This window comes from Musca autumnalis, unplaced genomic scaffold (assembly GCF_047663935.1).
Source record: "Musca autumnalis isolate F117 unplaced genomic scaffold, ASM4766393v1 scaffold_4, whole genome shotgun sequence".
In the NCBI taxonomy this organism is placed as follows: Eukaryota; Metazoa; Arthropoda; class Insecta; order Diptera; family Muscidae; genus Musca; species Musca autumnalis.
This window is the reverse complement of record NW_027411977.1, coordinates 48,789,230-48,804,677: the sequence shown is the minus strand read 5'-3', so window position 1 is coordinate 48,804,677 and position 15,448 is coordinate 48,789,230. Positions and strand designations below refer to the sequence as shown.

At 34.6% G+C, this 15,448-nt stretch overlaps 1 protein-coding gene across 1 annotated transcript in view; it reads left to right on the top strand.

The window, feature by feature from the left end:
- Positions 1 to 15,448, top strand: part of DopEcR (G-protein coupled receptor DopEcR) — a 136,655-nt gene that overhangs the window by 107,951 nt on the left and 13,256 nt on the right. The window contains exon 3 of the mRNA XM_073985718.1: positions 9,465 to 10,885. The gene's annotated coding sequence lies outside the window, so the exon portion shown is untranslated. The remainder of the gene's footprint in view (positions 1 to 9,464; positions 10,886 to 15,448) is intronic.

Sequence of the window (15,448 nt, the reverse complement as noted above, 5' to 3'; positions counted from 1 at the left end):
GAATTGCTAGCGGGTAGAGAGAAGAAGAGGGCGATTTGCATATTTCCCTCGTATTCCTTTTTTATACCAGAACAATATGAATAATATGTACGAAGATATTCAGTCCATCAACACTAGCTTCTGTTATTGGATGCTTTATTTATATTAAAGTTATGAAGAAAATGTAAATGTGAATTATTTATACAACTGGTCGTTTAAGTTAAGATAATTAAGTCGCAACTGACGCCTCCTCGTTTACTTGGGGATAAAAAGGTGACAATTGGTTCCCTTCGCATTACTTAGGGGCCAAAATTTGTACTAGTACTGATTGGAACTAGTTCTGGAGTACTTAAATTGCGACAATTGGAATTTTCGTCGCAAGCGGGTTAGTGTGTTAGGAAGTTTGTATGCACGCTAGCTAGAAAACCAATCAACACATTTGCTCTCTCATACACGCTCTTTCTTTGTGTTCGGGTCGTGTTTGTGTGATTTGCCGAAAAACTTCGTAACCTCAACAGTACCAACGAACGGCATGGGTCTAGGGCAGGGTCGCCCAAGAATTTCCGTCAATGTTTCAGTATGTGTTTATGTATGGATGAAGAAAACAACAACCACATGATATTTATCGTGTGTTTATATCAGAATGCGGCACCTCTTTACTCGCGAGCAAGCAAAGAGAGCTTCTCTCTCCACTCACTATAGTGGGTGAGAAACCATGCACTGACGACAGTGTTTGCTCAAATTGTCGTTGTTGTGTGCCGAATGCTGGATGATTATATTCACGTTCACTGTAAGTGAGAGAGAAGCAAATGCAAAAACAACTCAGTGGGCGCCCCACAGTGTTGCCGCGTGGACAAAAATCAAAAATGTGATGTTAACTTTTACATATGTTTATGTTTTTTTCTTACAGTAAACACATCCGATACAAAGTATCTGAAAGAATTTTGTCGATATGTGCATCCATAATGAAGTTATAGCTCTTCAAATATGAAAAATATTTCCCAGGTAATCTAAGGCGATAATCATATGAAAATTAGACGACATTTAAAATAACATTTTCTGCAAAATTTGTTGATAATAATAAAAGTGTTGGATGGGGATTTGATGAGTGGGCTATAAATATAACGTTTTAGTACAAAAAGTTAACATTAACTGCACATGGGCAATGTACCGTTATCAAGAAATCAAAATTTAAATTTGATAAAAAAAAATTCAAAGTTCTTAATATTTAGTAGAGCAGATCTTTTGATTGCCACCTTGGCTCCTATTTTCCGTTAATTGGACATATCTTCCAAATCAAAATGTGTAAAAACATTCTGCCCATCCTTGCAACCTTCTGAGATATATCGGTTCAGATTTTATATAGCCCCCATATATATCTTTTCCCAATTTTGCTACAACTCGTTCAATATTGATCGAATAGCCTTCAAATTTAATATGTGTTATTTTCTTAGGCTCCTGAGTAGTTTCACCGATTTTAGCAAAAATCGGTTCAGATTTGGATATAGCCCCTATATATATCTTTCCCCGATTTTGCTATAATTCGCTCAATTTTTGATGAATAGCCTTCAAATTTAGCATGTAATATTTTCTTATTTCTTAGCAAAATCGAGGAAAGATATATACGGGGGCTATATCCAAATCTGAACCGATTTTTGTGAAAATCGGTAGAGCTACTCAGGGGCCTAAGAAAATATTACATATTAAATTTGAAGGCTATTCGATCAAAATTGACCGAGTTATAGCAAAATCGGAGAAAGATATATATGGGGGCTATATCCAAATCTGGACCGATATGGACCAAAGTTGAAAATTTTCATTCCTATGCCCTTACAAGTACTTGTGCAAAAATTCATCAACCTAGGTCAACTCCTTCTATTTTTGTCCACTTTTGTATGGAAGCGGCAACACTGTGCGCCCTCACTATACTTCTTTGCAAAGAAGCTCGTCTCTGGTCTAGGGTATAACAATTAAAGTACTTACACGGTTGCCACTGAGTAAAAAAAATGTTCTACCAAAATTTTCCGAAAATCTTACCAAAAAGTTACCAACAAATGTTTATATTATGAGGGGTATAATTAAATTTATAAAATAACGATGCCCGTCTATCTGTTGAAATCAAGATACAGCTCGCATATCTAAGATAAAGTTTTATAATTTAGAATATAAGTTTATATTACTGCGGTTCACGTTTTGATATACACGTAGGGGAAGTAAAAAAAATTGCGGCCTAAGCAACACACAGTGTTGCCAGATGCCATTTGACATTTATTTACAGTTTTACCCTCCGGAATGTTTGACATACGATCACTTTGCAAAAAAATGGATTTTACTTGTCAACATTTTCGTCCAATCATTTTCACTATTTTCGACGTGGATAATCACGGATAATCACGGAGTTACAAAACATTAAAAAAAAGCGTGGCCAACTAAGATGCTTTTGATGCGTTTAAAAATATTTTCTATATTTTTAAGGTTTTAGCCCAGTTGGGTATATAAAATATGTTTTTTTATATATTTTTGGTATAGCTCTAATAGAACGATACCACCCGATTTTCTGTATTTTTAATTATTTTACCACGTTATCTAACCGACGTGGATTAAAGTTGGTAATTAGTATTACTTGGTAGGGGGGGCATACAACGATACCGCCACATTGTCCAGTTGAAGTAGCACAAATTTCGTATTTACTATGGGTATAAAACATTCCTTTAGAGAATTGTCATGTAGTTCATTATTCTGATATTGCAGCATTTAATGAGTATCGGTCTATTTTCGGTATTTTGAAGGATTCTACCACATTATCGAACCTACATGGCTTATTAAGGTTTTAGCCGGATAGTAGAAAATATTTTGCAAGAAAAAACAGGCACTATATCAATGTGAACAAAGACCCTAACTATGATATTTGCCTATCACGCCGTTGAACAATTTGGCGCACGTTCACACAGTTGTTTTCATGTTTTTTTCAGTATTTTTAGTAATGCGGAAAATGATAGAAGAAAAACAAAAATTGGATAGTTGTTCAAACCTTGAAAAGTTACCAAACCAAAAACGAAGTTACCAAATTACCAACCCCAAAAAAAGTTACCAATTTTGGTAACATTCTACCAACTGTGGCAACTGTGAGTACTTATCATTTTCATTATCTTCGAATTTTGTTTGAAAAAATACAATTTGCATTCAAATTTAAACTTTATATTTTACGAAACTCTTTTTGACATCTTCCTTTATGGCTATATTACACCATATGTTTGTTGTCATACATGTGAAAAAACATATGAAGTCTGTTCGATAACTTTGCAAGTAAAAAGTATTTGCAAGTTTGTTATCGAACGGCATTTTGTAAAAGTTTGTACAAATTTGTAAAAACTTTTGGGTTATCGAACAGACCTATCGTTTAATATAGCCATTATGGAACATTTTCTAAATAAACTTAAAATTATTCCCTTCGTGGCGTAATTGATCAATTATATTTTCAACAACTCATTTTACAGAGGATTATTTTCCATATGTGGATAAACCCCATTGAAAAGTAATGTGAAAAATCCCGGGACCCTGAAGAAATAAATCGAGATTTGAATAGTTCCAAAAAAACGGGGTTTCGGGATCGCCGTCCCCAATTGCCAGTAATGGCTCACTCCTTGTTGAACTTTTGACTTAAACATGTATATTGATCATGCATATGTAGGTCAGAGAGAGGACCCCAAGACACAAATAACGTTGAGTTTTTACGGAGGAACAAACGGTAAAATATTTTTGTACAGAATCTCAGATCGTGTTTTATATTGAACCATCTTGGTTCTGTGACATCACCTCATTTCGTGAATTATACTTCTTAACCTATGTACATATACATATATGAATGTACATGTATTTATATAGGTAAACTTTTTTTAAACCCATTTATGTTTGTGTAATATATGCAAATTTAAGTGGATGACACTCCTTTCACAATTAAGAGTGTTTGTGTGATAATTTCAAAAGAAGAGCTGAACGTATTATGATATTTACATGTGTATGTATATATAACATAGACACACCTGTGTCATATACACACATATAACTATGAGATATATATTTATTATAAGTATTATAAAATATTCACTCATCTTGACAAGGCTATTATAAATTAATTTAATATGTCAATGTATGGCGTGTCTGTATACACACCCATAATGAGTATGATACATACATATGTAGGTTGTTAATGTGGTTGGTTAGTTTATTTTATATAACAATATATTTCATACGCACAAACGGTTAAAACAAAATTGTATACTCTGAACACATTAAACAAATAAAATAAAATAAAAAAATAATCCAAATACATTAATTGGATTATTTATTATTTAAACCCCTTCATAAATCTGATGAATATTTAAACGGATTTTTCAAAGTAAAAACATTACATTATGCAATACATCCGTAAGAAATAATGGTCGTAAACCTATACTTATATATATCAAAATGATGCTGAGTCGAACTGTATCACAGCAAAGCCTGACCATGAAAACTGAAAGTTCTATCTTCACAATGATTCAAAGTAGGTTGGCGTAGGTGGTCAATCAACGGAGATATCCCAAATGTCGGTAATGCATCCCATTTTACAGTTTTTTTATAATCAAGCTACAGGTCCCAATTTTGATAGGATCGTGGTTAATAGGGGGTTAATAGGGGTATTATAAAGATAGAAGCGTCGGATAATATTCAAGAGTCGGGATGGACAAAAACTTTTGTGTAAAAATTCATGTTTATCGCCTTTATTATGATGCAAAATAGGTTGGCGCGCATCCCACTTTCCCATTTTTTATCTGAATAGTACTGACGAGTATCTCAGCTTTGTTTGGATGCGTTTCAAAAATGAAGACATTATGAGCTTTAAAATGTTCTCAATTGCGTTAAGGCATAAGAAGCCTTGCCTGATCGCCTTGCTTGCCAGCATCACACATCGCTTCAAACCATATTGCGCCGTACAGCCCTGACTTGGCATCGAATGACTTCTTTTTGTTCCAAAACAAAAAGAAACAAGTAAGAACGGAGTTAAGTTCGGCCCGGCCGAACTTTTTACCCAAATTTCAGCCATTTCGCTGGGATATTGAGGCTAAAAACGTCAAAATATCGTAAATCGGGAGGTACCGTTTTATGGGGGCTATATCAAAATGTGGACCGATATAGCCCATTTTCAATAACAAACATCCTATAAGTAATATAAACTTCTATACATATTTTAAAGCTCTATATTAAAAATTGCGAGCTGTATCCTGATTTCAACAAAAGGACGGACATGGTTATATCGACTTATCATTTTACACTGATAAAAAATATACATATATACTTTAAAGGGTCACCGATGAATATTTCGATGCATTACAAACGGAATTACATATTATGGTGGAGGGTATAAAAAAGGCGTGATCAACAATTTTCTTCGCCAGAAGATAGTGTTGAAACGTTCAAAGACCATGTTTTAGAGGTGCTCAGTCAAGTCAAAGCTGCCTCCTACGGGGCTATATCAAAGTGTGGCTCTGTCTTTACAATTTTGGTCGAAAAGTTTTATAACTGCAGGGAACCTCAAAAGTCAAATTAATGATAGTTCCATCAAACTATGTAGCTAAGATCCTCAAACTACCGAAAATCGGGAGGTACCGTTATATTGGGTTTAGTTCGATTTTTGGCGGAGAAGTTTCATGACTACAGAGAACCTCAAATGTCAAATTACAGCTAGTTCGGCTAAAAATTGTAGCTAAAACCCTCAAATACCAAAAATCGGTAGGTACCGTTATATGGGGGCTTCACCAAAACATGGAGCAATGTTGAAGATTTTTGGTGGAAAATTTTCGTGACCACTGGAACCTCTAATGTCAAATTACAGATAGTTCGGTTAAAATTGTAGCTAAAATCCTCAAAATACCAAAAATCGGTAGGTACCGTTATATGGGGGCTTCCGTGGAGACGTTTCATGGACACTAAGAACCTCAAATGACAAATTACAGCTAGTTCGGTTAAAATTCTCAAAATGCCGGAAATAGGAAGGTACCGTTATATGGGGGCTATGCCAAAACATGGACCTACATTGACGATTTTTGGTGGAAAAGTTTCGTGGCCGGTGAGAACCTCAAATGTGAAATTACAGCTAATAATAAATAAATGTTCCACAAACAACCCAGGCGGGACAAGGGAGACGTCTCTCATATCAATGAGTGCACCCCGATTCATATTAGCTCAATGATATGGACACCGCTTGGCTGAAATACTCAGGAAATGTCGCCAACATTACTGAGGGGTATATTTTGCCACCGTTGAAAATTTTGATGTTGCCTGGCCGGGGAATCGAACCCACGACCTTCGGAGTACAAGGCGTTTGTGCATACCATTGCACGACGGTGGCAACAAAAAAATTACAGCTAGCTCGGTTTAAAATTGTAGCTAAACCCCAAAAAATACCAAAAATCGGTACCGAAAATTGAAAAGCAGGTGATACCTTTATATGGAGACTATTCCAAAACGTGGACCGATGTAGCCCATCATCGAACTTGACCTGCCTCTCTCCATTTTTGTGGATGCTAGAGTGATTACCACAGACGGACGGACATGCATAGTTCGATTCAGAGTTTTACCCTGATCAAGAATATATATACTTTATAGGGTCTCAAATGATTATTTCAATGCGTTACAAAAAAAAAAAAACTTAATATACATTTTTTTAAAAATTATAATTTTTTGAGAAAACGAGGTTATACATTTATTTTTTAATTTTCTTTTATATACCCTCAGCATTTATGCTAACGAGGGTATATACACTTTCATACGGGCAAAATGTGCCTCAGCGAAATAATGGTTTTAGACTCCAAGTATGTTTGGACGAAATGCGTTTCAGACAATTTGGAGTCGATTGAGCAATGTCCGTCAGTCTGTCTGTCTGGCTGGTTGGAGCGCACGATAACTTTCGAACGGATGAACCGATTCGGTTCAAATTTTTGGCTTTCGTAATATTTTGCCCAAACTTAGTTTAAGTTCGAAGATGGGCTATATCGGTCCACTCCTTCCGGTATCTCCCTCATAAAAGTTCGAAAATGTTCGTGAAATTTGTGCGCACGATAATTCTTCAATGAAGTAACCGATTTGGTCCATTTTTGCCCATCGTAAAATGTGTACCAGACTTAAATATGGTTTCAATATGGACTCAATCGGTCCACTCCTTCGGGTACCTCCCACACAAAATTTCGAAAAAAATTAAGTTTAGGGACAACTTTCGAATCGCTTTGATTTTTGTTGCGCCAACTTGTATTCACTGCCCCCTATACGACGGTACAAGTTTCATCATTGGCAAAACCATACTTCTTGAGAAAATAGCCTGAAAGTTGCAAAAAATCCCTATGACCCCGTGTGTAGTGGTTGGGGCGCAAGATAACTCTGGAACGGATCTGCCGATTCGGTCCAAAATGTGGCCTTCATAATATTTTGTGCCAACTTAGTTTAAGTTCGAAAATAAGCCATATCGGTATACTCCTTCAGGTACATCCCCCATAAAAGTTCAACCATATTCGGACAATATTGTGCGCACGATAACTCTTCATGGGAGTGACCAATTTGGTCCATACTTTACACAACCTAATATATCTACCCATTCCTTAGGGTACCTCCCATACAAAATTTTGGATAAATTCACTTTACGACCTGCTCTCGAATCACTTTGATTTTTGTTGAAGGAACTTGAATTCGCTGTCTCAGTTACGACAGCAAAAGTTGTTTCAGGGGCAAGTCCATACTTCTTGATAAATCAGCCCGAAAATTGTAAAAAGAACCCTATGGCACCATATGTAGCGGCTAGAGAGCTCGAAACGAGTACTGCGTTCGTCCACACTTTGGACATCGTAATATTTCTTCGAATATTAGATGAAATTCGAAGGTGGTGCTTATAGGTCCCCTCCTTCCTGTACCTTCCCTTCAAAAGTTCCAAAATATTCGCTAAAATGGTACGTGCTATAGCTCATAGTCGAATCCACACAGGCTGAGGGTATATCTCTGTCGGCAAAGCCGACTTATACTTTTTTAATTGTTGGATACTACAGTTAGCTGATCGTCGGCTGAATAAGACGGCCTCTACAGTTCTTCTGTGAATCGATCTTTTGCTAATTTTTAAAACTAAGCAATTTTGTATTTGACCAGAATATGCCGTAGCAACAGTTTTGTATGAATATCAACAATATCGGATAATGTGTTGGTATAGCCCCCTTTTGGCGGTACCTCCGGATTTTTAGTATTTTGAGGATATGTGCCATACTTTCCTACTAAATTAGCTGTAATTTGGTACATGGGGTTCCTAGTGGTCACAAAACCTATCCACCAAAAATTGTGGATCTGGGTCCCCGTTTTCGTATGACGGTACCTCCCGATTTTCAGTATTTTGAGGATTTTGGCTAAATTTTGCGAAAATTAATTATTTCGCCTGCGATAATTAATAATTTAATATCCTCTATGCCTAAAAGATGTGTTTGTTTCATCCAGAATAGAGGATACGCAACGAAATATGGTTTTCAATAGTTTTTGTTGCACCTCAAATAGGGAGGTGCTTTAGTTTTGTCCGCTTATATTTGCGACCTGAAATCCTTTTTTGAATTTTAACTTTTGTTTATTAAATTCTGAATTCCTTATGTTTTTGCTTTCCAATAATTAAGATATAGATAAATAAAAAGAACAATAAAAAAATTATAACTTCGTTTTCTTAAAAAAAATATTATTTAAAAAAAATATTATTTTAAAAAAATTATTATTTTCGCTAAAAAGGCATCATTTCAAAAACTGAGAAGCCAATTAATTGATAATTCCCTTCGCCGGGATGAAACCATGATATTGGTAGCGATCAGAAAAATTTTGCAACACTGTCAGTTCGTTTTGAAAAACATTACTCTCTGTAATAGAGGGTAATAAATGAAGTTGAGCCAATGGGGGAATACTCCACTCAAGCAATCAAATGAGATTGAATCTTCAACAATAAACGAAACAAACATTTTAAAAAAATGTTCTGATGGGGTGCTTTAGTTCTGTCCGAACCTGTATACGGCTAAAGGTATAAAAATGGCTGACACATCTTCCATTGTCCCATTGATATAACCATTTTAACTTTTGTCGAAAACCTGTGTGTGTCTGAAACAAGTAATTTATGTAATGAGTGATTTCCCATAATCGATATTTTGCCCATGTAACAAAATTCATGTTACGTTTTTCCGCTCAAAATAGGCGTTTTGGCCATTTAAACAACATAAAATATAGGGGATTATTCGGAACGTAAATTCCCCATTTCTCACTCTCTCCCTTACTTTATTTTGAAACGGCGGAAAGACCGAACTCACGGGGAATTTTTGTTCAGAATAACTCCCATAATTTAAATATCAATATAATTTGTAATTTCATTAAAATCTATTAAATCTTTATAATGATTATAACAACAATAACATTGTTTGTTTTTTCTTTCTTTACAGATTCTAACTCCATCGACATTGGCGGCGAAAATTACACAACAATTACACTCAAATAAAAATCATAGTTAATTACTTCAAATTTACTAAAAAATCTATATATAGAGAAGAAACATATAACAAGTTACATAACATATTAATAATTAGTAATATTCGTTAAAACGGAAAGCTGTGTTAAAAATATTTTATTAAAACTATAGAAAAATAATAACAACAACAACGTTAAAATTTATCTAACTAAAAATAGATATCTCTGATTTTTTTAATAGTTAATCATTAAATCTTCCAGTATATAATATTTATATAGAAAACAAGTTATCAAAGTATATTACAAAAATATTTAATAATAAAAAGCCTAAGTAGTGATATTATAAAAAAAAAAACCAACAACAACTCACTCTCTGACAAAGTTACTTCAATATATGCCTATATATACAAATATTTAAAACAAAACCATCTTCGTATAACAAAAAATAAAAAAAAACTTTTTAACAAATAGTGTTGTGAAATAACTAAAACAGTTTTGTTTTTTGTAAATCCAAAAACAACAAAAAACTTTTTTCCATCAAAGCTTCTGGCTTTGAGGAGTGCCGCCAGTCTATAAAATACCACACATGGCCAACCCAGTGTGATATTACAAACATAACCCTAACCTTAAACTTGGCAACAAAACAAAAAGGACAAGAACAAAAATAAAAGAAATCGAAGGCAAAAAAACGACAAACGTCCGCACAATTGTAAGCAAGGAATTCTTTTTGGGCCCGACAACAGTGCATTGCAGTTCATATTCATTGCCTTACTACTACTACTACTACATACAGTACATTTTTGGCGAAGACCCAAAAAAAGATATCAGCACCGCATCCTTTCTAGGCCAAAGCGAAGAAAAAAACACTATTTGCATTATTTGCTTAGACCCAATACCAATCAATGAAACGACCTTCGCGTGTTTCTGGTAAACTCCAAAAACAAACTGAAAAAAATAAAAACGAAATCAAAAGTTCTCTCCAACACCTTAAGGACATATTGGAATGCACCACTACTAGATAACTGGTGTATGTACTACAACATCAAGTACAACTACCGCAAATCTGCCCCTCTCTCCCAACCGAAATAGAAAATCAAACTGCAATATTTCTAAACCAACAAAAAAAAAACGAAGTTTCCTTCAAACACTTGTTTGCAGTTGGAATTTCATTCTTCCTTCCTTCCTGCCACACCAACAGCAACAACATCACCGCCAAAGACTTCAAAGGAATACCACCAGGGTCTGTGAAAATTCCCGCCAAATTTGTTTGCCATTAACGTGGTGCAACGTGTGTTTGTCTCACTCTTGCTCTATCCATGTGTTTGTTGTTCATCTAATGTTCAGGCGATGATGATCCACCAATAAATCTTGGCAAAGCGTCATGACCGGAAGTACGGTAAGTGTTTTATTTTGTATTGCATAAAAATCGCTTATACATATATTCAAACTATGCATTTCCTCTAAGGCTATACGTCCGCCAAACAAGTTGAACAAATTTGTTTGGATTTTTGCTGTTGTTTTTATTGCATGTGCTCAAATGTAACATATGAAGCTTTCCATTGAAAAATGGAAGTAGATGCAAATGTATATAATTAAAAAAAGTAAGAACGGCACTAAAGGTAGAAACTCAATGGAATATGCCGCTTTTTTCACGCTCAGTTTCGTGTAAAAGATTAAAGGCGAAGTACTACCTAATTCAAATGCTACCTAATTCGTTTGAATTAGGAAGTACTTGGCCTTTAATCTTTTACATGAAACTTAGCGTAAAATAGCGGCGTACTTCATTGTGTTTCTACCTTAATTTCGGTTGTACCTCCACCACGAACTATATCACGGTGCTCTTGAACCAACTTCAAATGAAAGGAGCTTACACCTGGGAAGTTTTTGGGGATATTGAAACTACAATGTTCATAGATGAGAAAAATCAAAAAACAAAAAAATATATATCGCCGAAGCGCTTTTTAATATTACTTGTCTTTCACAATTTTAGGTGGACAAATTTTTCGACCAATGTTTTTTGCGTAAAATTGGTCGGAAAATATAATATGATTTTTTGGTAAAATTTGACAGTGTATAGTCCATGCTTATTGCGTAAAATTGGTCGGAAAAGATAACATGACTTTTTTGGTAAAATTTGACTGTGTATTTTGACTATGTATAGTCCATGCTGTTTTTTGCGTAAAATTGGTCGGAAAATATAACATGGTCGGAAAATATAACACGATTCTTTGGTCAAATTTGACAGTGTATAGTCCATGCTGTTTGCGTAAAATTTGACAGTGTATAGTCCATCCTTTTTGCGTAAAATTGCTCGGAAAATATAACATGATTTTTTCGTAAAATTTGACTGTGTATAGTCCATCATTTTTGCTTAAAATTGGTCGGAAAATATAACATGATTTTTTGGTAAAATTTGTCTATGTATAGTCCAAACTTTTTGCGTAGAATTGGTCGGAAAATATAACATGACTTTTTTGGTAAAATTTGACTATATATAGTCCACGCTGTTGTTTGCTAAAAATTGGTCGGAAAATATAACATGATTTTTTGGGAAAATTTGACTGTGTATAGTCCAAGCTTTAAGCGTAAAATTGGTCGGAAAATATATATGATTTTTTGGTAAAATTTGACAGTGTATAGCCCATGCTTTTTGCCTAAAATTGGTCGGAAAATATAACATGACTTTTTTGGTAAAATTTGACTATGTATAGTCCATGCTGTTTTTTGCTTAAAATTGGTTGATTTTTTGGTAAAATTTGACTGTAAAATTGGTCGGAAAATATAATATGATTTTTTTTGGTAAAATTTGACAGTGTATATAGTCCATGCTTTTATATACCTAAATTATCTAATCTAATCTAACACATTTTGTTCAGCCAGGTGAAAGGTACCACCTACGAGGCTTTATCAAAGTGTGGACCAACCTTTACAATTTTTGGTGGACAAGTTTTGTAACTGCAGGGGAGCTCAAAGGTCAAATTACGGGTAGTTCCGTCGAGAAATGTATCCAAGACCCTCAAAATACTGAAAATCGGGAGGTTCGGTTATATGGGGACTAGACCAAAACATTGACCTATGTTGGCGATTTTTAGTGGAGAAGTTTTTGGACCACTGACAACCTCAAAATTTAAATTACAGCTAGTTCGGTTAAAAAATTTAGCTAAAATCCTCAAAATACCAAAAATCGGGAGGTACCGTTATATGGAAGCTATACCAAAACATAGACCTATGTTGACGATTTTTGGTGGAGAAGTTTTGTGACCATCAAGAACCTAAAATATCAAGTTACGGCTAGTTCGGTTAAAAATTGTAGCTAAAATCCTTAAAATACCGAAAATCAGTAGGTACAGTTATATGGGAGCTGTACCAAAACATGGGCCTATGTCGACGAATATTGGTGGAGAAGTTTCGTGCCACTAAGAACCTCAAATGTCACATTGCACGTAGTTCGGTTAAAAAACGTAGCTAAAATCCTCAAAATACCGAAAATCGGGAGGTACCGTTATATGAAGCCTCTACCAAAATATGGACCAATGTTGACGAGTTTTGGTGATGAGGTTTCGTGACCACTAATAACCTCAAATGTCAAATTACAGGTAGTTCGGTTAGAAATTGTAGCTAAAATCCTGAAAATACCGAAAATCAGGAGGTACCGTTATATGGGACCTATACCAAAACATGGACAAACGTTGACGAGTTTTGGTGGAGAAGTTTCGTGACTACTGAGAACCTCAAATGGTTAATTACAGCTAGTTCGGTTTTATAATGTAGCTAAATTCCTCAAAATACCGAAAATCAGGAGGTGCCGTTATATGGGAGCTATACCAAAACATGGACCTATGTGGACTATTTTTGGTGGAGAAGTTTTGTGACCACTGAGAACCTAAAATATCAAGTTACGGCTAGTTCGGTTAAAAATTGTAGCTAAAATCCTCAAAATACCGAAAATCGGGAGGTACCGATTTTACCTATACCTGGTACCTATACCAAAACATGGACCTATATTGACGATTTTTAATGGAGAACGAAACGCCTTTGAAAACTTCAAATGTCAAATTCCAGCTAGTTTGGTTAAAAATTGTAGCTAAAATCCTCAAAAACCGAAAATCGGGAGGTACCATTATATGGGAACTATACCAAAACATAGACCTATGTCCATCATATTTGAAATATAAGCTTGTTGATCACTAAGAACCCTGAATGTCAAATTATAGCTAATTTGGTTTGAAAATGTGACTAAAAACGTCAAAATACCTGAAATCGGCGGTACCGTTATATGGAGGCTATACCAAAACGTGGACCGATATAACCCATCATTGAACTTGACCTGCCTGTAAACAAAAGACGCATCTTCCTATCCCCATTTTTATGGATGCTAGAGTGATTACCACAGACGGACGGACGGACATGCACAGATTGACTCAGAATTTTACCATGACCAGGAACATATATACTTTATAGGGTCGTAAATGATTTTTTAAATGCGTTACAAACGGAAAAACAAACTTAATATACACTACATACTGTGGCGGAGGGTACAAAAACAATAGCTGGATGGATTTTTAAATAAATCGCGGTCAAAGTTCACATTTTTAGGTTTATTTGCGGTTTGCTTGGAAACCGCAAGTCCTATCGAAATGAGGCTATAGAAAATGCTGTGAAAATTCTCTAGAAGATTGACTGTTATGATTTGGTCCTAGGTTTTACCATTTTTACATTTTTAGTTTTTTTTCGATAGGTTTTCACGATTTGCTTGAAAACGGCAAATCTTATCGAAATGGGACTAGAGAAAATCTTATAGCTGTGAAAATTGTCTAGAAAATTGGCTTTTGTAATTTTTTCATAAGTTATGCCATTTTTGAGATATATAAATTTAAGTTGGGAAATTGCAGTTATGACATTGTTTTATAAGGAGACGATGCATTCGATGAATTGTCCCATTTTGAACTTCAATATCTCAAAAATTCTAAAACCTACGAAAACATCGCACAGGACAATCTTGTAGAGATTTTTCACTGCTACAAAACTTTCTTAAGCTCCAATTCCATAGGACTTGTGGTTTTCCAGCAAGATCGTAAAAAAATAAAAAAAAAACTCTAAAAATTAGGTGTATTTAGGGTTCCCAGTAGTCACAAACATTATCCATCAAAACTTTTGGACATATGTATGTCTACGTTTTGCTATTGCCCTCATATAACGTTACCTTCCAATATTCGGTATTTTGAGGAATTTGTCCACATTTTCAGATGAAATAAGCTGAATATTGACTTCTGATATAGCCCCCATATAACTGTACCACCGACTTTTGGTATTTTGAGGATTTAACCTACATTTTCCATACATTTATCAGCAAGAGTTGCGGCTAGTTGCAGCCAAATTTTGGTTTTTCGGAATCTAGGAAATTCAATTTTATTTGTCAAAAAGAATTGGACTGAACATTACAGAACATTTGTTGTTACGCTCCATCAATAATAGTATATTACGAAAAAAAAACTCAAGAAAATAAACATTTTTGCTATGCAATTTAGTTTAATAAATTAATGTTTTTTATTTTAATTTACACCCTCTCCTATCAATAAGAAATAAAATTTTAATTTCTATTAAGAATTTATTTAGAAATTAAGCAAATAGGAAGTAAAATATTTTGCAAAAATTTTCTTGAAATCTGATGCATCAAAATTTCTTGCATGGGATAGTGAATAGCTGAGAGAACATTTACAACAACAACAAAGTTAAACAAAGTTTTAGTCAGCAGAGTGTCTGTAATCGCTACAATGGAAAATATTTCGCAATTTTATAGTTTGATTTTTTGACATTCGCGCCGATAGATCAGTGATTTCGACCAGTGCACAGTGCAAAATATGAGCACTTTAGCGGAACTTTACTAATAACTTTTAAAGGAAAAGGTGTAGATTCCTAAAATTTTGCACAAATGTTTATTATATTAGTGGACAGTGTG